Below are 24,045 nucleotides of genomic sequence, written 5' to 3'. Positions count from 1 at the left end.
GGATTACAACCCAGCAAATTAATTTGGATTAACTACCCAGAAAAATTGAGCATAGTCTTTCAGGGAAGGAGATAGACATTCAATGAAATAGGGGACTTCCAAACATTCCTGATGAAAAGACCAGAGCTCAACAGAAAATCTGATCTTCAAATACAAGACTCAAGAGAGACATAAAGAGGTAAACAGGAAAGAAAAAAAGCATATTATTAATGAGGGCAAACTGTTTACATCCCTACAAGGGAAGATGACACTTGTAATGCTTGAGAACTGTATCATTATCACAACATTTAAAAGGGGTACACATAGATAAAGGGTGTGGGTAGAAGTTGAATTTGATGTGATGATAAAAATCTAATTAAATTATGAAAAGAGATTGTTCTGGAAGAAGAGGAAAGGAGAAGGCAGACAAGGGTAAATTACATCACATGAAAACACATAAAAACATCACACAAAAAACTATTGCAGTACAGGGAAAGAAAGGAGGGAGATAAGCATTGTTTGAACCTTACTGTTATTAGGTTTGGCTCAAAGAGAGAATAACGTAATAAGTTAGGTATAAAAATCTAATTTACCCTATGGGAAGTAGGAGGGGAAAGGGGAAAGAAAAGGGAGAGGACTTAGAGAAGGGAGGGCAGACTCAGGGAGGTGGTAGTCAAAAGCAAAACTCTGGTGATGAGGGAAAGGGAGAAAAGAGAGAAAATCAGAAACAGGAGGGAAAATAGAATGGAGAGAAAGACACAGATAGTAGTCATAACTGTGAGTAGGATGTACTCTCCAATAAAACAGAAGTGTATAGCGAGTAGATTAAGAACCACAATCCTACAATATGTTGTTTACAAGAAAGATATTTGAAGCAGGGGGTAAGGTAAAATGATGGAGTAGAATATATCATGTTTCAACTGAAATGAAAAAAAAATAACAGGGTTAAGAATCCTGATCTCAGACAAAGAAAAAACAAAAATAGATCTAATTAAAAGAGATAAGGAAGGAAACTGCATCCTACCAAAATGTACTGTAGATAGTGAAGTAATATTATTACTAAACATAAATATATACAAAGTGGTATAGCATTCAAATGCTTAGTAGAGAAGTTAAGGGAGTTACAGGAAGAAATGGAAAATGAAACTATAGTAGTAGAGGACCTCAACCTCCCTCTCTCAGAACTAGATAAATCTAACCATAAAATAAACAAGAAAGAAGTTAAGGAAATGATTAGAATTTTAGAAAGATTAGATATGGTTGACCTCTGGAGAAAATTGAATGGGGACAGATCAGCAGTACATGGCACCTGCACAAGAATTGACAATGTCCTAGGGCATAAAAACCTCACAATCCAATGCAGAAAGGCAGAAATATTAAATGCATCTTTCTTTTTAGAACCTGATGTATAAAAATTACAAGTAATATGGAAAGATAGACTAAAAATTAATTAGAAACTAAATAATCTAATCCTAAAGAATGAGTGGGTCAAAAGACAAACCACAAAAATGATCAATAACTTCATCCAAGAGAGATAACAATAATGAGACAATATGCTAAAACCTATGGGATGCAGCAAAAGTGGTTCTTAGGGGAAGTTTTATATCTCTAAATGCTTACATGAATAAAATAGAGAAAAAGGAGATCAATGAATTGACATGCAACTAAAAAAGCTAGAAAAACATCAAATTAAAAATCCCCAATTAAATGCCAAATTAGAAAATCTGATAACCAAAGGAGAGATTAGTAAAATTGAAAATAAGAAAATTATTGCACTAATACATAAAAGCTGGTGCTATTAAAAAAATAAAATACATAAACTATTGGCTAGTTTGATTAAAAATAAATATTACTTAAAAATTAATAAAAAATTTAAAAATATTAATTTAATTTAAAAAATTTTAAAAATGAAGAAGAAAATTGAATTACCAGTATTAAAAATGAATAAGGTGAATTCACCACCAATCAAGAGGAAATTAAAACAATAATTAGGAGCTATTTTGCCCAACTGTATGCCAATAAATTTGACAATATTAATGAACTGGATGAATATTTACAAAAATATAAATTGCCCAGATTAAGAAAAGAGGAAATAAACTATTGAAATAAACTCATTTCAGAAAAAGAAATTGAATAAACCATCAATGAACTCCCTAGGAAAAAATCTCCAGGGCCAGATGGATTTACAAGTGAATTCTACCAAACATTTAAGGAACAATTAACTCCAATACTATATAAACTATTTAGGAAAATAGACAAAGAATGAGTCCAACCAAATTCTTTTCATGATACAAATATGTTGCTGATACCTCAGCTGAGAAGAGCCAAAATAGAAAGAAAATTTTAGGCCAATTTCCCTAATGAATATAGATGCAAAATTTAAATAAAAAATATTAGCAAAGAGATTACAGCTACTTATATTGAGGATAATACACTATGACCAGGTAGGATTTGCACTAGGAATGCAGGGGTGGTTCAATATTAGGAAAACTATCAGCATAGTTGACCATATCCACAATAAAACTAACAGAAACCATATGAGTATTTCAATAGATACAGAAAAAATCTTTTGACAAAATACAACACCCATTTTTATTAATAACACAAGAGACCATAGAGATAAATGGAGTCTTCCTTAAAATAATAGGTAGGCACCAATAGGTAAAACTATCAGCAAGCATTGTATGTAATGGAGATAAACTAGATGCATTTCCAATTAGATCAATCTCCAAGGATGTCCATTATCACCGCCATTATTCAACATGTCACTAGAAACAGCTTTAGCAACAAGAGAAGTAAAAGAAATTGAAACAATTAGAATAGGCAAAGAAGAAACAAAGTTATCACTCTTTGTGGAGGATATGATTGTATACTTAGAGAATCCTAGAGAATCAAGTAAAAAAAAATAACTTGAAATAATAAAGTTCAGCAAAATTACAGAGATAGAAATAGAAATTTCATTTAAAGTTAGTATAGATATTATAAAGTATTTGGGAGTCTACTTGACAAAACAAACCCAGAAACTAAATGAACACAGTTACAAAATACTTTTCACACAAAGTAATTTGTAAATTAATTGTAAGGTAAAATCTAAATAATTGGAAAAAACATTCTTTGTTCATAGTTAGGTGAAGATAATATAATCAAAATGATAATTCTACCTAAATTAAATTACTTATGGCCATACCAATAAACTACCAAAAAATAAAACAAACAAACCCTGTTTTATTGAACTAGGAAAACAATAACAAAATTCATCTGGAAGAACAAAAAGTCCAGCATATCAAGGGAAATAATAAAAAGAAATGCTAGAGAAGATGGCCTAGCTGTACCATATCTTAAATTGTATTATAAAACAACAATCATCAAAACTACTTGTTAGTGACTAAGAAATAGAGCAGTGGATCAGTGGAATAGTTTAGGTACACAAGATAACATTGTCAATGACTATAGCATTCTACTATTTGATAAATCCAAACACTCAAGCTTCTGGGATAAGAACTCACTCTTTGAAAAAAAATGCTGGGAAAACTGGAAAATAGTATGGCAGAAACTAGGCATAGACCAAAATGGGCATATTATTTAGATAAAAAGGATGGTACTATAAGCAAACTAGGAGAGAATACTTTACCAGTCAGATCTATGGAGAAGGAAAAAATTATGGCCAAACAAGAGACAGATAACATTATGAAACACAAAATGGATAATTTTGGTTGCATTAAATTAAAAAGATTTTGTACAAACAAAGTCATGGTAACCAAGATTAGAAGGGAAGCAGAAATTGGGAAACAAGTTTTACAGCCAGTGTCTCTGATATAGGCCTCATTTCTAAAATATATAGAGAACTGAGTCAAATTTATATATGAACAGTCAGAGGAAGAAATTAAAGCTATCTATAGTCATATGAAAAAAATGTTCTAAATCACTATTAATTAGAGAAATGCCAATCAAGACAACTGTAAGATACCACATCACACCTATCAGATTAGCAAATATGACAAGACAGGAAAATGATATATATAGGAGAGGATGTGGGAAAATGGGAACATCAATGGATCTTTGGTGGAGTTGTGAACTTATCCAACCATACTGGAGAGCAATTTTGAGCTATGCTCAAAGGACTATAAGATTGTGCATACCCTTTGACCCAGCAACACCATTCCCAGGTCTGTATCCCAGAGAGATCATAAAAATGGAAAAAGAACCCTCATGCACAAAAAATATTTATAGCAGCTCTTTTTGTGGTGGCAAAGAATTGGAAATTGAGGGGATGTCCATCAATTGGGGAATGGCTAAACAAGTCGTGTTGCATGAATGTCAAGGAATTGTGCTGTAAGAAATGATGAGCAGGCAGACTTCAGAAAAACCTGGAAAGGCTTATATGGACTGATGCTGAGTGAAATGAGCAGAACCAGAAGAACATTGTACACAGCATCACTTACATTGTGTGATGACTGTCTTTGATAAACTTAGCTCTTCTCAGCAAAGCAAGGATCTAAGACAGCTCCAAAAGACTCAAGATGTAAAATACTATCCACATCCAAAGAACTTTGGAGTCTGAATGCAGAAGGAAGCATACTATTTGCTCTCCTTTTGTTGTTTTGTTTTGTTTCTTATTTCTCATGGTTCTTCTCATTCATTTTAATTCTTCTTTACATGATGACTAATGTGAAAATATGCTTAATATGAATGTACAAGTAGAGCCTATATCAGATTGCATGCCATCTTGGGGAGTGAGGAGGCAAGGTAGAGAGAAAATTTAAAACTCAAAATCTTATGGAATTGAACGTTGAAAACTAAAAATAAATAATTAAAAAAATGAAAAAGGGCAGATTAAAAAAATACAGAAAAAAGGAACACTGAAAAAGTGACCCCATAGACAAAAGACAAAAAGACTCTGTTACTCAGAGTCTCAATGACTGAAATTTCCTATTCCCTTGACAAAATATTGGCATGTAAACTTTGAAGGTATTAGTTGGGAATCCATGATATCTAGAACTATGTTGTGACTGTAAGAGTACGTCTCATATTTTGGGATTGATTAAAATAATTGTGGATTTTTGTTTTTCACCATAAAATGGAGGTATCATTTCACAGAAGAAATCCTGTCTTGGAGTTGTAGGGTTGGTTAAGACCAAACCAGTGAAGGAGAAGACTAAAGTTCTAGCAGGAGTTGGGAACTGCAGCCTCAAAGCCATATATGGCCCCCTAAGTCCTCAGGTGTAGCCCTTTGACAGAATCCAAATTTCACAGAAGAAATCCCCTTAATAAAAGGATTTATTCTGTAAAACTTGGACTCAGTCAAAAGGCTGCACCCATGGACCTAGAAGGGCATATGTGGCCTTGAGAGTGAAGGTTTGCCACCCCTAAATCATCAAAATCTGCACTACCACCTATTGCTTTTTAGGAGCTTTGATGCTTCAAAGTCTTGACTGGAGGAAAAAGTTTGCTGTTTGGAAGACCTATGTAGAGGACAATTTACTTCTTGAAAGAGCTGATTGGAGGGAAAAGCTTTCTTGTTTTGGAAGAATGAACTGAAAGGGAAAAGTTTATCTTCCCCTGTCTTTTAATTACCATACACTTCCTGAGAAAGAAACTGCTCAGAATTCAGTTAGTGGAGCAGTCCTGACAAAAGTCTTAATATCTCAGAAAAGAGTCCAATTCTGCTTCATATCGCAAACAGAGTTGTGTTGGACCAATACAGCAGGAGAGAAGAAATGTCCAGAAGAGAACCCTACCCAGCAATGAACTGTATTCCAGACCGTGCCTTAGGGATGTAGGAATTATATTTGAGCAATCTGCAAGAAAAACCACTGATACAGAGCTCTGAGCCAATGGCACTTTATTAAAGGATCCACTGTTCCCACTAAAGAAACAGACCTCAGCTGTTCCTCACGACTTGAGATTCCCCTTTCTTCCAGGACCTAGTTTTTATAGGGTTTGATACTCCAATATGCAAAAGAGGCATGATGAAATGCAGAATCTTATTGGTTGATAGATCTTGCTCTTGAGAGCCAAAATGACATAGCAGGAAGAGGTTTACAGGTTGGGAGAAGCATGGAACATCTTCACTATGTGGTCACAAGATGGTCACCTGCTCATGTTGGACAAGAGATAATGTTCTGGAGGTACAAAAATAAGTTGGAGGACTTTCTAAAGTATCAAGGCATCCCACCCATGCTGGGTTTGGACATGGAATCTGAGCAAAATAGGATGGAGACATCTGTGTCAGAATTCTTGTGGTTGTACAAGTGAGACTCATAACTTGGTAAAAAAAAAAAGTAGTGAACATTACATTAATAATTGAGTCCCACTATAAAAATCTCTCCATCCCTATATGATTTATGTAAAATATTAAACTGATTAACACTGATTGATATAGAGTAGGGATCCAAATGGATTATTTCTCAGAGGGAGACAAGGACCATGAAGTCCCACTGCTAGAGTTGTAAGCTGTCTTGAGTAAGTGTTCTTTATTCATGCACCTCCCTACTAATGTCATGTACATTTGTTCCCACTCTTCCCCAACTGTTTATGGATGGAATGTTACATTTCAATTACTCTTGTTTTGCCTTCTGTTTAGCAAATATTTCAGATTAATTTTTAAAGATGTCACCTTGACTGATTTGTTAAATGATTGATATTGAACCACTAACAGCTGGTTTGAGTTCAATCTTCCAATATTTTCTGAAGTCATCTGATTGTATTATCATATAATACTTTTCTAAAAATAATAATAATTAATTTAGCTAACATTTATATAGTGCTTTCTATGTGCCAGATACTGAGTTAAGCACTATATAATTATTATCTCATTAAATATTCAACAATCCTGGCAGATAGGTGCTATTATTACTTTTATTTTACATATGAGTAAACTGATGCAAACAGAGTTTCAGTGATTTTCCCAGGGTCACATAGTTAGTAAATGTCTCATGTCATATTTGAACTCAGATCTTCTAGACTCCAAGTCCAGCACTCTATCCACTGCACGACCTAATTATGAGGTACTTTATCAGATATCAAAGGTTTGGTTAAAACCCATGTAAATTATAACTATAACACTTTCCACATCTACTAGTTTAGTGATCTATTAAAAATAAATTCATTTAGTGTGCCAAAAACTGATCTTGATGAAGCCAAGTAAGTTCTTTGTAATTACTGCTTTTCTTCCTAGATGTCTATCAACTATCTCTTTAATCATCTATTCTACAATTTTCTAGGTGTCACTGTCAAGCCCATTGACTTATAGTTTCTAGGCTCTGTTCTTTTTTTTTTTTTAGAAAACAAGGACATTTGCTTTTCTTCAGTTTTTTTGGTAACTATTTCATTTTCCATGACCTTTGAAATATCACTGACAACGTCTCAGCAATCACATCATCAAGATCAAGTGAACTTGGGGTGTTCATCAGGGTCAGTTAGGTGCTCTCTGACCACCTCCTTATTTGTCTACAACATAAACTTTTTATTAGTTTCTTGTTCCATCGTTTTTACTTTGAGGAAATTTTTTTTTGAAGAGAAAATGGAAAATAAGTATTTAATGGCTCTGCCTTCTCTCTATAGTCATTTATCATTATCCTATCCAACCAAGCAAAGGACTATCCCTTCTTTGTTCTTCCTTCCCCACCTCCAAATATAGCTTAAAAAATCCTTTATGATGTCCTTAACTTCCTTGAACAGTCTCAGAACATTCTCAGGATTAGTACAACTGATATTTTAATGCCATATTCATATTCATTACCCGTTCTCTGGTGTTGTATATAAAAATATAAGTATGTATGTGTATAAATGCATATATGTATATGCACGCATACATGTACATGTACATACACACATATGTTTGTGCAGGAAAACACACATGCACACACAGTACATGTAAACGCACATGCATATATGTGTGTATGCATTCACACATGTACAGAGACCATAGGTATACAGGTTTATAGAGACATATATATGTATGCACACATATGTGCTTGTATATATGTGTGTATATGTATAAGTACTGACTTTGGATATACATACAATACACATGACATACATAAACACATAAATGTGTGCATGCACATGTATGTATAGTTGGTGATGTCCCTAATGGAAATATAAAAAATATATATGTATATGTATACGTATGTATGTGTATGTATGTGTATGTATATATATATATACATACACACACATACATGCACATACATATATAAACAAATACACACATACACATATGCATGTGCACATGCACATGCATGCATACATACATACATACATATGTGTTTGTGTATCTATGTATGTATCACCTGCACAAATGCTACAAGATAACCCATTTCTGTGACTGACTACTTTCTAACCTTAGGTAAGTAACTCAGGGATCAGTATCCTTATGTGCAAAATGAAGGTTTTCATGAAAAAGTCCTTCAAATTCTACTTTCTTTCATTAGTCATTTCACAAAGATTAAATAATTCATTTCTTATGCCTTATTTATTTTACTGTTATGTCCCATGAAACCTTCTCCTAGTTTTATTATATTATTTCAGTAATTTTTAAATTTACATTTTATTAGTCTCTACTTTGAATTTCAGCATTTTTATTTTGGAGCTTAATTGAACATTTTGAATTCGTTCTTCCAGGTTTTTTTTTTTTAGTTGCATACGCAATTCATTCTTTCTCTCTTTTATTGATGTAAACTATTAGAGATAGAAAATTTCCCCTAAATACTACTTTGGCTGCATCACACAAATTTTGGAATGTTGTCTCATTTTTGTCTCTATTAAAATTATTATCTATGATTTTTATGTTTCTCAACAATAAAATGTTAGGGTGGGGTCTGCTGGAAATCCCCTTTAAAGCATTTTTAGGCTTATTCCTGCACTTAGTTAAAATTTATATATCATTTATTATTTATCAGGCAGGATACAATTATTATCTCATTAGATCCTCACAACAACCCTGTAAGGTAGGCTCTATTATTATTATTTCCATTTTTTACAAATGATGAAACAAGGAGAGGCTGGTTAAATGACTTGTCCAGGGTCATATAGCTAGAAAGTGTCTGAGGCTGGATTTGAATTCAGGTCTTCCTCACTCTAGTCTTGATGCTTCATCCACTATATCATCTAGCTTCTGCAGAATGCTATCAATTAGTTACATAAAGATATATTTGCTGTATCTGTATAGGTAAGTCACAGAGATTTTTCCTAGTCATAGTTAGCTCTTGCTACCTATGTCAATCTGTTTGTCACAGTCCGCTTTTCCATCTTTGCCTACGTGGTCAAGTATGTCCTGAGAAGCATACTCCAAGAATGAGCCACACGCAAGGATTCCTAAGACCTTGATCAGAGTGAAATGAGTGTGACTCTGGGAGAGATGAGAAGCAAGCTGGGTCCAGTCCTGCTGGGCTCCTGGGGTTTAGTTTTGTAAGGTTTTACAAAACACAAAGTCAGACCCCAGAGCCGGGCCCAGCTGGGATCCAAGAAATATGTGAGTCTTGAATTCCTGTCTTCTTAACCTCCCTGTGTGTCTGTGGCTGTAGAGCAACTCAGCACTGTGGATGAGAAGCATGCCTTCTTAAAGCTGGGTCCCTTAGCACTGGCCCCTATTCACTTTGTTGGACCTGATTGAAGAGAACACGTTTTTTCCTTTTACATAATTCGGTCGTAGAAACAAAAACAAAAACAAAACAAAACAAAAACACAACAAAAAACCCAAAAAGACCCCCCCAAAAAACCTGAAACTCAATGCCTAGCCCTTGTTGTACATATTGTTTTTAGTTTAGGTGAAGGACACTGATCTGGAATGAGATGGAAGTGGTCAGGGTCAAACTTGGGAGGGTGGCCTGGGGGGCTCACTGGACTGCCCTGCAGAAGCTTGACCACTCCCCATCTGATGGGTGATCTTCAGTCATGCTTTTTGCTGCCTAACTGATTTTTTTGGTTTTTGTTTTTTGTCAAAATGAATGTCTTAATAAGGCTTAGGTGAAACTCTTAGGAGTTCAAGTATCCAGTCACCTGTTAGATGCTTCTGCTGGCCAGTGACAAACTTTTAGACTAATCGGGGCAATCATAGATTTATCTCAGCATTTTTAGTGTGTTTATGTTCACCGAGAATGACAAAAGAAATGACTTTTAAGAAAGGGTTTTTTTTCCTTCTATCCTACCCTCCTCCCTTTCAAAAAACGTGAAATTAAGATTCTGTTTTGCTTTCTGATCGCAAGATGTCATTGTTTACTTAAGTAAATCTGCAGAGAAACTGACAAAAAAAAAGAATGTTGAGGACTCAAAGATAATTTGTCTAATTTGACAGTTCAGACATCATTGGTAACTTTGGAGAGAATAGTTTCAGTTGATTGATGATTTTAGCAGCCAGATTCCAATGAATTGAGAAGTAAGTGACAGGGGAGAAGGTGGAGGCAATGGATATAGATGCCTTTTACTTGGAGTTCACTATAAATGGGAAGATATGGGAGAACAACTTGAGGAAATTGTAGGGTCTAATTAAGGTTATTCAAGGATGGGAAAGATTTGGACATAATTTTATACAACAGAAAAAATCAGTAGCTAGCAAAAGATTGGGAATAGAAAGAAATGGGGAAACTATGGGGGCAGCAAATTTCTAGAGATAAGAAATGGGATTAAGAGTATTATTAGAGGGATTATCCTTAGCAAGAAGAGTCATTTCTTCATCAGACAATAGAGTAAAGGAAGAGAGAATTAGGGATATCAATGGTGTTTTTATTTTTATAACATAGGAGAGGAATTTCAAAGAAAATGTCCTTAATTTTTTCAAAGTAAATTATACTGTTAGGTACTTTATGGAGAGGGCAGAAAGACTAATGACAGTTTGTTGTTGAACTGGTTATCCAAAATAGTCAAGAAAGGTAAGGGAGGAAAGTAAAGCCAGAAGAAGCATCATGGCCTGAGAGAGCACTGATGGCTAGAGGAATAGAAGGATAAAGGACACAGAGAGGATGAAGAATATGTTCAGCAGCAGAAAGGGTTTTAAAGATAGCAGATTCTAGTCAGTTAAAAGAAATTCAAGGTTCTTGTTCTAGACGTGGAATATTTGTGTTTCATTGTGAAATCGAGGTTGGGGACATCTCTGCGTAGGGGATACAGTGCAGTGAAAGTAATAGTTGTAGGAGTTGAGAAAATTGATGATCTGAGAGGCCAGGTTATTTGATCAAACATAAACTTATAAAGGATGTTTCAAAAGAGTTAGAGTAGTTTTAACTTTAAATAGCTTAAAGCTACAATAAGGCTTGTGGAATATTGTGCAGTCCCAAAGTCATTAAGCATACTGAAATCATAAAACATAAAGACAAATCTTATGGTTAAGAGCAAGATGTCTAACCTAATACTGAACAGTATGACAAAAGGTGAGGGGGGATATATGGTTTCCAACTGATAATTCCAGCATCTGGAAAAGGTAATGTATCTCAAGAGACTGATACTCAAAGGAGAAAAAAAATTTGCTGAATTCTGGAAAAAGAGTGCAATTCTTCAAACAGCAAAGAGGGAGGGAAATGGTGCAAGAGAAATGCCTACTGCTCTTGCTTTTGTGAAAAGTTTATTCAGGCTATTGAGGAACATGAAAGAAATACGTTTTGTACTGGAATAGATGATTAGAAATACTGTGTTTTCTGAGGGGAGCTTATATTTCCTTGTATTTCAGAAGGTGTAAGGAACATGGAAGAAGATGTGCAATAGTCAAAGCATGGACATCAAAAGCAACAAGGCAATGAGAAAAAGGGTTTAGTAAGGGGATGGGTCAGGAGAGTGAAAAATCAGGAACCACTGTTAAGTGATACAGAGGGAAACAGCTGGCTATGGACTTACTTCACCATTGGGCCTTTTCCAGCATGTTCTCAACTTGTGTCTCATCCTGCTTTGAATTATTGATATAAACACACCATGATGTATTAACAAGAGTGCAGATTCCACATGTATATCTGAACAGGGGGGCTTGAAATACATGGCATTACTCATTTTGATTCCTCCTAGCTTTCTATAAATTTTGTCTATTGATTTACAAATCAAGTTATATAATTTTAATTCTCAACCTTTCTTCTTAAAATAAAGTCAAACTTCCTCTCATAAGCTCAACATGCTTAAACCATCTGAAGCTGGCACAAGGGTACCCAGAACAACTATCCAGGGACAAGAGGGGCTTGGATGTTCCCCATTTGTCCCCAAACCTTCTAATCTACTTTCCTTATTTTCAATCAAGCCTTTATTTATCTTTTTAAATCTTTCAAACCCATTACTCAAACTACTCAACTTTACATTTCGAACATAACCCAGACTGCATCTACTATTGTTAAACCAATGTCTTATTAACACCCTAATTTCCCATTATGGAGATAATGGGAAATTAACACCATAACATTAACACCATAATTTCCCAATTATGGAGATAATTTCAACCCAGGGGATTCTCTTCATTAATCTGCATAAACCTGCACTATCTTTTCCTAGTCCTAATATAGGAAGAAGTTTGTAAAAAAAAATGCCAGACTACTACCAGCTTTGGGTTATCTAGGTAAAAAAAATCTGTTTCCACCCAAGCTTGAGTAGAACACAATGGGATTTTATACATATACATACATACATATATATATATATATATACACACACACACATTTCCACTTCATATTAAAATATTATACTTTATATATACTTCATATTAAATTACTTCCAAATTTGGGTGGGGGCTGACTAGGATAAGGAGCTAGGTCAAATAGATTTAGTATTGTGCTTACAAAACTTCTTGATTATAGAAATTTGCTATAAAGGAAGAATAGGGACATAACTATACAGTAAGGGAATAAAATTCATGTCAATTCCAGGCAAAAGTTATGTAGAAGGACAATTGCATTGGGCCAGACTTGAAAATTCTATCTCAGCTCATGCAAATAGTCATTCTCCAAGCCTTTCCCAGGAGAATACCTCCTGCAGTTTATATATATACAGCCCCATAGGGTTATGGGCACCATGGATCATTGGCTCAATAACATTCCTTGATGATTGTGCCTGGAATCAGACTCAAGAATAATCTCAGTTAACAGTCCCATAAGGTCTTGAATAGCAAGTTCCAATAATCAGAGCTTCAGGTGAGTTCAACTCTCAAAGATCACATACTGTAGATAATAAGTATTGACTATAATCTCATACTAGTAACAATAAGAGATTCATCATAACAATGTAACTAGTATTCATGCTAAGTAGATTTTTTTTCTCTTCCTAAATTCAACATTACACAAATGATTTTGCTTTAAGATGCCTAATAACAAACAATAAAACACTTGGGATGTGTAGATATGATAATCTCTAATTATATAGAGAGAACATATTTCATGAAACATTGTCTGTAGTAGAACTTCTTCATTTATTAACCTTGTTGAAATGGACATAAATATAGACCACTGCTCTCAAAATCACTTTAAACTTTAAAACTTTAAAAAATCTTTACACATGATAAGTTCAAATACTAATCTAACTCTTGCTTAAGCCCATGGAATGACTACAAATTCAGATCAAAACAGCAAGATCTCACATCACTCACTGAGTTGTAATAAGCAATAAAAATTTACCAGGACTCACATACATGAGGTTTCACTTAACATTTTTCACATGTTTTTCTTTCCTTCTCAAATTGTAAAGGCCAATCATTAGAAATAATTTTTATATTATATATACATTTTAAAATTCTCAGCAAGCCAAATTCATTATTTAGTATCTCCATAATCCAAACAAGCTCTTTTCCCAGGGCTGATGAAATTGCCCACACAAATGATTTCCCAGGATCTGGAAAGTTTAAAAAATAAGGGGAATTGACAGGGACCAAGGGGGCTTATCTACCTGTTCCTCTGGACTGATGTAAACCACATACTTTCTGGAACTAATACAAAAGTTTACCAAGTTGAAACTATATTATGCATTTGAAACTTGAAACAAACCATTTAGGTGACTTCAATCTTGTTGAATGCATGAACCAGCATTTCCAAATTACTTTGTACAGAAAACCATTCACCTCATTATGAACATGTTGAAACTACAACTTTAAACCACTGTATATATTTTCATAATAGCCAAGATTTTCAAGAGAAAATTTGCTATCATAATATATAACTAAATATACCCCCATCAAATATTTATAGTTTTCCAATTATCTAATTTTTCATCACATCATTTTAAAAGCCCAATTCACATGCCACAAAATTCAGATTAAAAATTGCTTTGTCTAACACCATTTCTGGCTCACAATGACCATTTCTAGCTCACAATGGTCAACCAAATTTTTACAGTATAAGAGAAATTTAAAATACAATTAAAAATACAATAATAACACAAACAATAAACTTCAGATGTCATCAATTGCATTTCAAAATTATCACATATAAAAATTACTGATAGAAGGGTGTGTTTACCAAGTGCAGAGGCTGGTTGGTTTCTTACCTCATACTGCCAGCTAGTCATTTGAGTTTTGGTGATACTCCTTTGTTTTGCCTAGGGAGACAGGCTGCAGGGTGCCCAGGTGCACAAGGCCATTGTCAGTGGGGCCCCCGGTGTGGCTGCTGTACCCCTCCTTCCTTTTGCCAGGTGGGGGTGGGTAACTCAAGTTCCCTACAATTCTCTAGCATTCTCTTTTCTTAATCTGATCTGGGATGACAGGGGTTAACAGGAAAATATGGGGCTATTTGCAATCCCTGTACTGAGATACCCTCTTGACTCAGAAGAAGGGAGTGGGGAATGCAGAGTGATCAGGATTGTGAGGAGGTGTTTCAAAAGGGAGTGAACTCCCAGAATTACTCCAAAGTCTCAAGAGTTTTCTCCTGAAATCTTAACATGGTCAATGTTAAACTCCTTAATGATTAATCTCAAAGCCTCCAGAATCTGCTAAGATGCTTTTAGCTGTTCTAACTTTTTATTTTTATTTTTAAAATTTATTTATTTTAGTTTTCAACATTCATTTCCATAAGATTATGAATTCCAAATTTTCTCCTCATCACTTCCCTCCCTACCCCAAGATGGCATGCATTTTGATATAGGTTCTATACATATATTCATATTGAACCTATTTTTACATTAGTCTTGTTATAAAGAAGAATTAGAACCAATGGAAGAAATCATGAGAAAAAAGATACAAACAAAAAGAAAAAAGAAAAAATATAGAGTGAGCAAATAATGCACTTTGATTTGCATTCAGACTCCATATTTCTTTTTCTGGATGTGGACAATACTTTCCATCATGAGTCTTTTGGAGTCGTTATGGATCCTTGCATTGCTGAGAAGAGATGAGTCTATCAAAGTTAGTCATCTCACATTGTGTCTGTTACTGTGTACAATGTTCTCCTGGTTCTGCTCATTTCACTCATCAGTTCATATAAGTCTTTCTAGGTTTTTCTGAAGTCTGCCTGCTGATCATTTTTAATAACACATTAGTATTCCATTACACTCATATACCACAACTTGTTCAGCCATTCCCCAACTGATGGGCATTCCATCAATTTCCAATTCTTGGCCACCACAAAAAGAGCTGCTATAAATATTTTTGTACGTGTGGGTCCTTTTCCCATTTGTATGACCTCTTAGGGATATAGGCCTAGATGTGGTATTGCTGGGTCAGAGTGTATGCACAGTTTTTTGTAGGCCTTTGGGCATAGTTCCAAATTGCTCTCCAGAATGGTTGTATCAGTTCACAACTCACCAACAATGCATTAATGTTCCAATTTTCCCACATCTTCTCCAACATTTAACATTTTCCTGTTTTGTCATGTTAGCCAATCTGATAGGTGTGATGTGGTACCTCAGAGTCGTTTTGATTTGAATTTCTCTAATCAATAGTGATTTAGAGCATCTTTTCATATGACTATGACTAGCTTCAATTTCTTTATCTGAAAACTGCTTGTTCATATCCTTTGACCTTTTATCAACTTGGGAATGACTTGTGTTCTTGTAAATTTGACTCAATTCTTTGTGTATTTTAGAAATGATGCCTTTATCAGAGACACTGACTGTAAAAATTGTTTCCCAGCTTTTTGCTTCCCTTCTAATCTTGGTTGCATTGGCTTGGTTTGTGCAAAACCTTTTTAATTTAATGCAAACAAAATTATCCATTTTGCATTTCATAATGTTATCTGTCTCTTGTTTGGTTATAAATTCTTCCGTTCTCCATAAGTCTGATAGGTAAACTATTCCTTGCTCTCCCAGTTTGCTTATAGTATCAGCCTTTATATCTAAATCATGCTTCCATTTTGACTTTATTTTGGTATATGGTGTGAGATTGTGGCCTATGCTTAGTTTCTGCAATACTACTTTCCATTTTTCCCAGCAGTCTTTGTTAAGTAGCGAGTTCTTATCCCAGAAGCTGGAGTCTTTGGGTTTATCAAAGAGCAGTTTACTGTAATGATTGACTACTGTGTCTTGTGTACCTAACCTATTCCACTGATCCACCACTCTATTTCTCAGCCAGTGCTAAGTAGTTTTGATGATTGCTGCTTTAAAATACAATTTGAGATCTGATTAGGCTAGGCCACCTTCCCTAGAATTTCTTTTCATTAATCCCCTTGATATTCTGGACTTCTTGTTGTTTCAGATGAATTGTGTTATTATTTTTTCTAAGTCTATAAAATAATTTTTGGTAGTTTGGTATGGCACTGAATAAGTAAATTAATTTAGATATAATTGTCATTTTTATCATATCAGCGCAACCTACCCATGAGCAACTGATGTTTTTCCAATTATTTAGATCTGACTTTATTTGTGTGAAAAGTGTTTTGTAATTGTATTCATATTGTTAATGTGTTTGTTTCATAGGTAGACTCTCAAATACTTCATAATGTCTATAGTAACTTTAAAGGGAATTTATCTATCTCTTGCTATTGGGCTTTGTTAGTAACATAGAAATGCCAATGATTTACAGGGGTTTATTTCATATTCTGCAAATTTGCTAAAATTGTTTATTCTTTCAAGTATTTTAACTTGATTCTCTAGGAATCTCTAAGTATACCATCATATCATTCGCAAAGAGTGACAGCTTTGTTTCTTCATTGCCTATTCTCCCTTTTCTTTCCCCTTTCAGCTCATACTGCCTATATAGCAAGTTGGATTTCTACATTTGACTAAATATGTTATTCCCTCCTTGAACCAAATATAATGAGAGTAAAGTTCAAACAAAGCTTATCTCCCTCCCTTCTTTCCCTCTAGTGTAATAGGTCATTGTCCCTGTTCACATGATGTAATTTACCCTTTTCTGCCTTCTCCTTTCCTTTTCTTCCATTACTATCACTTTTTACCACTTAATTAATTTTTTTAACATCACATTAAAGTCAACTTAAACCCGCCCACTCTGTCTTTCTATATCCCTTCTAAATGCTGTAATAAAGATACAGTTCTCAAGAGTTATAAGTATCATCTTCCATTGTAGGGATGATAAACAATTTGCCCTTATTGAATAATGTTTTTTTTTTTTTCCTTTCTGGTTTACCTTTTTATTCCTCTCCTGTGTCATGTATTTAAAGATCAAATTTTCTGTTGAGCTCTGGTCTTTTCATCAGGAAAGTCTAGAAGTCCCCTATTTCATTGAATGTCCATCTCCCCTGAAAAATTATGTTTAATTTTGATGGGTAGTTGTTTCTTGATTATAATCCAAGCTCTTTTGCCTTATGGAATATCATATTCCAAACTCCAGTCTTTTAATGTAGAAGTTGCAAAGTCCTGCATAATCCTAACTGTGGTTCCACAATATTTGAATTGTTTCTTTCTAGCTGCTTGCAGGATTTTTTCCTTGATCTGATAATTCTGGAATTTGGCTACAATATTCCTTGGCAATTTCAATTTGGGATCCCTTTCAGGAGGTGATCAGTGGATTCTTTCTATGACTATTTTACCCTCTGATTCTAGGGCCTCAAGGCAGTTTTCCATGATGATTTCCTGAAAGATGCTGTCCATAGGTTTTTTTAAATCTCATTTTCACGTAGACCAAAAAATTTTAAATTGTGTCTCCTGGATCTATTTTCCAGGTTAGTTATTTTACCAATGAGGTATTTTACATTTTCTTCTACTTTTTTTCATTCTTTTTATTTTGTTTGACTGATTGTTGATGTCTCATAGTCATTAGCTTCCACTCGCCCAATTCTAATTTTTAGCTAATTGTTTTCTTCAGTTAACTTTTGTACCTACTTTTCCATTTGGCCAATTCTACTTTTTAAGGAGTTGTTTTCTTCAGTGTCCTTTTCTCCCCATTTTGTCAGTGGTATTTTTAAAGAAGTTGTTCAATATTTCTTCTACCTCCCTTATTTGACTTTTAAAATCCTTCTTGAGCTCTTCCAAGAAGGCTTTTTGGGTTTGAATCTAGTTCATATTCCCCTTTGAGGTTTCATATGTGGTTGTATGGACAATGTTGTCCTCTCCTGAATTTGTGTTTTGTCATGAAGATATTTCTTTATGTTTATTGTTTTCCTTTGTTGCTTCTTGCTCATGTTGTTTGCCTTTTTTTCTGACTTTTAAAGTTTATCTCTTCTTCTGGGGCACAGGGGGCACTCTCCCAGGCTTTTTATACTGGAGGCTAGGGGCCTAGGGCTAGGTTTTGGTGCTGTGGCCTCAGATGTTGGCAAATGGAGGCTATAGCCTCTGATAGTTTACCTTGTGCTGAGCTGGAATGGATGGTGGTGGCTAGTGTGTCCCTGGTGTTGGTGCTTGCCTTCTCTGCCACCCTGGGCTTCAGAATCTTCCCCTGGTTCACTGAGATGGGGTTTTCCAAGACACCTACTGTCCCATACTGGTCCCCTTCAGCCACAGCAAAAGGGACCTTTCCTGTTAATCCTCAAAGCCTCTTGAGCCATAACACTGCTGTTCCTCATCTTTCTGCTGGCTTCACTCTTCCAGGATTTTTCCTGGGGCAAAATTCTCTGGATTTTTCAAGGTAAATAATGGAGGGTGAGAGCAACTTACTGCTTACTCTGCTATCTTGGTTCCCAGAAGTTGAAAATCTGTTCTCACTTCTCACCATAGCTTCAGCCTGGCTAGAGCAGGGACCCCAAGGAGAAGAGCCTTTAAATTATTTTTTTAAACTCGTACTCAAATAACCCTTTAAAAACTTATTGTGGGCCATTGAACCTGCCAGACAGTAGAGTTGGGACCCAGGAAAAAGATGCAGTTTGTGCCTAGTCCCTTATCCTCAGTACTGGAGAGCTCAAGACTTTACTTTTAAGGTGTCTCTCTTAAGGTCCTGAAGGGTGAGTTTTTTCCAATTTCATAAAAGAGAGCCTAGCAGGGAGTCTCCTGGTGTAGAAGTAAACTGCTTCATTGTGCTGTAAATACAAAAGAAGTCACTTTCCCTTTGAGCCATCCTGCCTCCATATGGTGTTGCACAGGAGGGGAAAAACATAGGGTTGTCAAGCAGAGTATTCCCCACTTAGAGAGAACCTGCAAACAGGGTACAGAGACCCCAGTAAGGTGTGGAGACCTAACCAGGCATAGAGGCCCACTCACCCACCTCCCCCAGCATCCACCAGGGAGGGGAACAACACAGGGTTCTCAAGTAGAGCATCCCTCACTTAATGAGAACTTGCAAATGGGGTGAAGAGACCCCAAACTGCCCCCAGTCTGGAAGCAGGGCTGGCAGTAAAAAGAATGGGCTTATGGGATCACCTTGATTTGGAGAGAGCTTGAGATGGAGATAAACCTGTTGGGCACCAGAAATGTTAAGGTTCAGGGTCACCCCACAAATGTTGAGATGCAAAGTATATGTATATTGGGGTCATTATTTCAGGTAACACAACATAGCAGGAAGGCTCCTCATTAAACGACAGCAGCTTAACTGAAACCTTACCTTAAGGGTAGCAGCTCCTTAATGGAGACACCAGCTCCTTAAGAGAGATAGCCCCCCCACCCCCCAAAGGGTGGCTGTCCTGTCAGGGGAGGCAGCCTCTTGAGGGAGATGGCTTCTTAAAGGAGAGGCCCTGTAGTTATTCTTTTGTGAAAGGTTCTGAGTAAAGATGAGAAATTTTTTTGGTAGGTATTCAAAACCTATATCTGAAACTAGATCCCTCAACAATAATTTCAAGGTCTGCCATAGGAAACAAGATAAAGAGAAGAAGGTGATCAAGAAAGTTGCAGAGAGGAGCAGCTAAGTGGCTCAGCAGATAGAGGACCAGCCCTGGAGTCAGGAGTACCTGAGTTCAACTCTGGCCTCAGACATATAACACTCACTAGCTGTGTGACTCTGGGCAAGTCACTTAACCCCAATTGCCTCACCCCACCAAAAAAAAGTAGCAGAGAGATTAAAACAGGATTGAGAAATTGGGTTTTGCGATTAAGAGATCATGGTAACTTTAGAGAGAAAAATTTTGGTTAAAAGATGAGGTCATAAACCAAATTTTAAGGAATTAATACAATAAAAACAAAAGCAAATATCAATAAAATCCCATATATATCAATATTGCAAAAGAAGGTGGACAGAAGCCTGTCAATGCTCTAATTGGGGAGGAGGACGGTGTAGGAAATGACAAAATCTAACAATCTCTGGACAATGGTTTTGAAGCCAGAGTTATAAGAGTTTTTGACTGTTTAAACCCCAATAAAGAAACCCTATAGATCACTATGAACCTGACTGGACAGTGCATGCATGCTTATCTAGTCAGGTTGAATTTAATGCTCCTGTCTGGGGGACAGCATAAGAAAACAAAAGCAACTAGATGAAGATTGTCCAGGGAGAACTCCACTGTAAAAACTCAACATTTCAGTCAAGGGGACCATCTGAAAGTTTTAAATTCATCAAGCTCTCCAATATTCATTGAGTTAGCCAATAAGCATTTATTAAATATCAGGTATATGCCAGGAAATGTGCTAAGCTCTAAGGATACAAAGAAAGGAAAAATAAAACAGCCCCTGCTCTCAAGGAGATAACAATCAAATGGGGGAGACAACATACAAAAAAATGATGTACAAACAAGTTATATATAAGATATATAATTAAAATAGGGAAGGCACTAGAATCAATAGGAATTGGTAGAAAGTGGAATTTTAGTTGAGATTTGAAAGAAGCCAGGAGATTTAGATGAAGAGAAAGAGCATTCCAGGCATGGAGGATAGCCAATGAAAATGCCAGGAGCAGAGAGACAGAGTGTCTTGTTCAAGGAACAGCAAAGGGGCCAGTGTTACTGAATCAGAGGGTCAGTAGTAGGGGACAGATGTAAGGGTAAGAAGTCCAGAAAGCTGTGTGGGGGTTTTAGGGTTAGTTTTTGAAAGGAATGGGAAACAAAAAAAATATTTTATGTTAGATCCTGAAAGTGTTAGGGAGCTGATAAGATCTATACTTTAGGAAAATCACTTTGGCAGCTGAATGGATGATGGATTGGAGTGGGGAGAGACTTAAGATAGGTAGATGAACCAGCAAGATAATGCAATAGTCTAGGAGTGAAGAGATGGGGGTCAGTTTCAGGGTGGTTTTAATATCAGAGAATAGAGAGCCTGTATGAAACATATTGTAATGGTGAAATCAACAGGTCCTGGTGACAGATTGGATATGGAGAATGAGAAATAGTGAGGAGTCAAGAATGACACCTCGGTTGTGAAACTGAGGAGTGGATAGTGCCTTTGATAATAATAAGGTAGTTTGGAAGTTGGAGGGGTTTTGGGGAAAACTCATGAGTTCAGTTTGGGACATGTTGATTTTATAATGTCTAGAGTACATCCAGTTCAACATGCTCAATATGTGATTGGAAGTTCAAGAATGGACTTCAGCAGAGAGGCTAGGGCTGGATAAGTCGATTTGAGAATTGTCAAAATAGAGATGGTAATTGAATCCATAGAAAGTGATGATATCTCCATGTGAATTAGTATAGATGGAGAGGAAAAGAAGGCACAAGGAAGAGCCCTGTGTAGTACCCACAGTTAGCAAGCATGATTTGGATAAAGATCCAGCAAAGAAGACTGAGAGGGAATGGTCAAATGGGTAGGAGGAGAACCAGAAGAGAGTAGTACCCTGAAAACCTAGAGAAAAGAGAAAAACCAGAAGAGGGTAATCAATAGTGCTTAAAGTTTCAGATAGGTCAAGAAGGATAAAGATTGAGAAAATGCCATTGAATTTGGCAATAAAGGGATCATTGGTAATTTTGCAGAGAACAGATTTAGTTGAATGAAGAGGTGAAAAACCAGATTGTAGAGTTAAAAATAAAGTGAGAGAACCACTGGAGGCACCTATTGTAGACAGCCTTCTTGAGTTTAGCCACAAAAGGTAGGAGAATTATGAGATGATAGTTTGGGGGGGATAGATGTTAATGGCAACACTGGGATTAAAGGACCAGAAGACAAGGAATCCAGAATGCCTTATTTGAATGTGGTTTGTCTCTTTTATGTTTACCAATGCTGATCTATTCCTGTGCTTGCTAGTGTTTTTCATTAATGGTGTTATATTTTGACAAAAGTTTTATCTGCTTATTTGTCAATCAGTCACTCCCACCCTGATTAATGTAACTAACAATATGTCATATATTTTGATACCTGTATCAGGCGAGAATATCTCTATTGAATAAATCAAAGACATTTAACTAGACACACAAAGTTCTTAGGGAAGCTAGGTAGTGTGGTGTATTGAGAGCTGGGCCTGGAGTCAAGATGTATTTTACTGAGTTCAAATCTGGCCTCAAACACTTCTTTTCTATGTGACTCTAAGCAGGGATGGGGAACCTGTGGCCTCAAGGCCACATGTGGCCTTCTAAGTCCTGTGTGTGTCCTTTAGACTGAGTCCAAGTTTTACAGAACAAATCCTTTTATTAAAGGCAGGCCTGCACAACTTGGCAGCAGGTGGGGGCCAAAATTAAAATAAGCTAAACTTCTTTGGGCTGTAGATAGGTTTTTAGTGGCTCACTTTCCAAGTAAAGATATAATTAATGATTAAACTATTTTGCAAGTAAACCATATTAAGAAAAGGGAAATTTCAACTAATATCAATTATTTACATTATTTAAGACTTTTATTTATCATGAAATCACACTGTTAAAAATACTTTGCTAAGCAGTACAAGTTTTAATATATTTTTCAGGTTTTCTTATTGTTTACATTTAAGAATGACCTAAAACACAGAGAAAAGATATGACTTTTGGCTCCTCTCACACTAGAGACAGACTGACTATGGTTGGTTGCTGTGGGTCAAGTGACAAGCAGGAGAGAGTGGGCAGTGGCAACCCACCCATCAAGTTATATGATGGGCGCAATAGTGACTAGTGGAAGGTGGGTTAAACAGGGCATGGACAAAGCAGTCATTACATTTTTACTTTCTTTTATATTCTCTACATTTTCCACGGGCCACCCAAAATCCTTTGTTGGACAGCAAGTAGCCTGTGGGCCATATGTTATGAAGCCCTGAGTAAGGGTATTTGTTCTGTGAAGTTTGGATTCAGTCAAAGGGCTGCACTTGAGGACCTACAGGTTCTTTGCCCCTACTAAGCTAAATTCTGTTTTCCTTAGTTTGCTTATCTTTAAAATAAGCTAGAGAAGGAAATGGCAAGTCACTCTAGTATCTTTGACAAGAAAACCCCAAATGGAGTTACAAAGAGTCTAACATGACTGAAATGACTAAAAAACAACAAATATATATATATATATATATATATATATATATATATATATTTAATTTAGAAGAAATGGAACACTTTGATCTATCAGACAGAATGAGATACTACAGATAAGGTGTATCAGGATTGATGGAAACACATATGGGGGTTGCAAGCTAGTTCAGAAATCTGGAATTTCCTGTGAAAAGCTAAACCAATGGTTGGAATACCTCCAGGAAAGCTCTTGAGAGGAAGTTTGTTTTACTTTTCCTAGGAAGCTCTGGATGATTGCTATGACAGCTCTGATTATTTTCATTTTGAGGTTCCATTCAGTATGAGATGGATGAATTATTTTTATTTTTTATTTTTATTTTTTATTTTCTCTTTGCTCTTTCCTATTAGATCTGGACAGCTTTCTTTTATGATTTCTTGAAATACTGTATGCCAGACTTTTGCTTGGTTATGATTTTCAAGTTGTCTAATGATTCACAAATTCTCTCTTTGCAAGTTTTGGGAG

The 24,045-nt window shown here is 35.7% G+C and overlaps 1 pseudogene; it reads right to left on the bottom strand.

Moving 5' to 3' along the window:
* The window catches only part of LOC114025718, a 29,234-nt pseudogene extending 14,802 nt beyond the window's left edge, over positions 1–14,432 (bottom strand).
* Positions 14,433–24,045: the final 9,613 nt, after the last annotated feature.

This window comes from Vombatus ursinus, unplaced genomic scaffold (assembly GCF_900497805.2).
Source record: "Vombatus ursinus unplaced genomic scaffold, bare-nosed wombat genome assembly UNPS02014832.1, whole genome shotgun sequence".
NCBI lineage: Eukaryota > Metazoa > Chordata > Mammalia > Diprotodontia > Vombatidae > Vombatus > Vombatus ursinus.
The sequence above is the reverse complement of the archived record's forward strand: the minus strand, read 5'-3'. Positions and strand labels throughout refer to the sequence as shown.